Here is a 3,497-nt window from a genome sequence, read left to right on the forward strand (position 1 = left end):
TCTGAGCATGCATTCATAATTTTTACCTTCACTGGCACTCGATACAGGAAGCAAGCCTGAGAGTATGACCTTAGAGGTCCTGCTTTTTAACCTCTGCCCCAGAGCAGACCAGCACCCCTCCCTTGCTTTGACTTGGGCCTCCTTCAGTTCGACCAGTATTTATGTCTATCATCATTCAGGATTAATTTTTGCTGGGAACAGATAACTAAAGGTGTATACAATTACAGAAGCTCCTTCCCATTCAGGCGTCTTATCCTGATTACTTCCCCACCCTCCTGATCATTTTAAAGAGTTCACTGTGCATTGTTTGTACATATGAGACACAAACACAAAGAACTTGTATGCCCTGGCAGATGCCAATAATTAAGGAATATGTACATATTTAAGTCTCTAGGTGGAGGACTAGATTTGAATTTAGAAAAAAAATATTTGCCCAAAAAATGGTGAATGTCTTGAACTCTCGGCACTTGGTTAAACATTGGTTATTACTTTGACTTGCCATCAACTTCAGGCTTTTTGTGGAAGGGATTCAGAGTTTCAGAGCTGATTCAGAGCGCAGAGACAGGCCATTCTGCCATGCCATATACTGGAGTTCATCTCATTTGCCTAATGAGTTATGGATATAACAGCAGCTTACCCCATCTTTCTAGGGACTGTCCATGGACTCTAGCACTGCCAAACTGAGACCACCTGCAAATTGGAGGAACAACACCTCATCTTCTCGCTGGGCACACTCCAATTGGATGACATTAACATCGACTTCTCTGGTTTCGGTTAACTGCCCTCCCCCCACCCCCTTCTGCCCCCTGTCTCTTTTTCCACAGCTCTGGTTTCTCTCTGTCTCTCTCTTCCCCTTTCCCTCTCTCCTTTCACAGAGCCAAAATCAATTCTCACCCTTTCCTCTTATCATATCCAATTGACACTTTTTGTTGGGCTGGACTCCAGCCCCTGCCAATCTTCAGTCTTTATCCTGACGCTTTCCTGTTCTTTGCTCGTAAGGTGAAGAAGGGCTCAAGCCCGAAACATTGGTAATACGTTTTTATTTCCTGTGGATGTTGCGAGGCTGGATGGGCTCCTCCAGCATTTCATTTCCGTGTGAATTTACTACAATCAAAGGATCTGCAGACTTTGGTCTTACATTTATGATGAAGTTATTTCTGCTATAGTCAAGAAGGCACATCAGCGTTCCCATTTCCTCAGAATCCTTAGGAAAATTAATCTACAGGAGAAGTTATTGGTGTCCTTCTATTGAAAACGTACTGATTTACTGGATACCCGTGTGGCTTGCCAACTGTACAGCAGCAGATAAGAGGGATCTTCAGAGGGTTATCAATTCGGCCCAGAAGATTATTGGGTGCTCCTTGCCCCCTTTGGAGGATTTATTTTGATCTCGCTGTATCAGGAAGGCAGCTAATATTTTTAAGGATTCTACTCACCTGGGTTATCATTTGTTTGACCTATTGCCCTCGGGTAGTCATGGACAAAGAGACTGAAGAACAGTTTCCGGCCCAGAGCCATATGAGAATTAAACTCTGTCAATTAGTGTTTTTGTATTCTGTATTGTTTTAATGTTGGCTTTTTCCTTGTTTTTATTGTTTTATATGCTCTTGTATATTGCATTGTGAGTACTGTGGTTGCATTTTTAAAACTTTATTGTGTTTTCTCATACAATGACGATAAAGTACTTACTTATATAAGCTAGTGAAATTAATTAGTTTTCTAGAACAGTAACGGTGAACAGTTTAAAATGAAAAGGAGGATCTGAGGGGGCAACCATCATCACCATGGCCCATCCCTTCGCGAGTGAAGATGAACACGATGCCTTGTCGCTCTTCTGCGCTCAGAACTTATTGTAGTTGTTGGCACATTGTGACGTGCCACTGCGGATCATGGAATGCCATGCAGTGTGATTTTTTTTTGCAAGGCCCTCCCAGTCAGTATAGTTGATGCGGAATGACTGGAGATCGCACTTGATCACGTCTTTGTAGCAAAGATGTGGGCAGCCAACAGGGCGGGGAACATCTGGTAGCCCACATCTTTGGGCAATCTTCCGTCCTCCATACGGACAATGTGGCCAGCCCACCACAGGCGGTGAGCGTGGATGATTGAGTAGAGGTCCGTGTTTCCAGTCTTCTCCAGGACTTGGACATTTGTGGCTCTGTCGTGCCGTGAGTAGCCTAGGAAGGATCTGAGGCAGCAGAAATGGAACGCGTTAAGGCGGTGTTCTTGCTTTCTGTATGTGACCAAGGATTCACAGCCGTAGAGTAGAGTACTCAGCACACAGGCCTCGTAGACTTGGATCTTCAACTTAGTGGAGAGGTGGCAGTTATCCTATATGTGGGCATGGAGGCGTTTGAAGGGAGTGAATGTTTTCCCCAGGCATGTGTCCAGTGACTTTGTTGCTGTCATAGTGGAGCCCAAGTAGCAGAATTTCTGGACGTTGGTGAGCACATTGATGGCAATTGATGGAGTATCGTGGGTTTGTTGGCTAAAGACGACCATCTTGTCCAGGCTGATTTTCAGACCAGGGCGAGGCATTCCTATCGCGTGTGAAATTAGTGAATGGGTTTTTACACTTCCTGCGCATAACTGGCTATGTTTCCACAAAGGAATAATGATTACAGCGTGGAAGGGGACCGTTCGGCCCTTCCAGTCCACACCAGCTCTTGCCAGCGCAATGCAGCCTGCCATCTCTCCAGAATCCTACATTTAAAAAAAATAATGTAACTACTGCAATTTCCTTAATGAGAACCAATTGTTATGGGAGAAGCTAACCACCTGATTTAGATGTATAATTAAAAAGAGGGGGGGGGGGAGGGCAATCTAGATGAAAGCAGGATTAAAAAGAAAGAGGGGAAAGGCTGCGGGAAGTGTACGTTCCTCGATCCACAGGCTCAGAAGCCTGGCCTCAGCACACACACACAAAACCAGATGCCTCTAAGCGTGTTACATTGTGTAATATAGCACAACTGAGGGGGTTCAGATGGAGCCATGAACCACAAGAACGATATCAATTCCTCACTCTGATTGTGTTATAGCCTATTAAAGCACTCCGGAGCATCTGTTTTATATAAATTATTCCTTTTTGGGTCGCTTCCAAATTCGTGAGGGGTTTTGTTTCAGTCTGCCTGTGCTGGGCAAGTTCATTAAGGCGGCCCTCGGAGATGCCATGGAACCTATCGGTGATTAAGTGTTACTTATTTTCATAAGGAGAACTTCTCACTTCAGCTCCAGTTAATTAATAGTCCCGACCATGCACCACCCTTGAAGGCGAAGAAGCTGCCCTTGACTCCGGGGTACATTGCAGCGAACACGGGGTGTGGGGGTGGGAGATATTCTAGTCTGTGCCTTCAGTTCACGGCCCAGAATGTTGTTTTGCCTGTCCCTAGATATTACTGGTTTCATTTTCCGGTGGGTCATCTCCAAACGAAGGCTGGACCTTAAAAGCAACACTTTGATGCAAGCCGAGGCAATGAGGGAAAAGAATATATATTTGA

Source organism: Narcine bancroftii, chromosome 5 (genome assembly GCF_036971445.1).
Source record: "Narcine bancroftii isolate sNarBan1 chromosome 5, sNarBan1.hap1, whole genome shotgun sequence".
NCBI lineage: Eukaryota > Metazoa > Chordata > Chondrichthyes > Torpediniformes > Narcinidae > Narcine > Narcine bancroftii.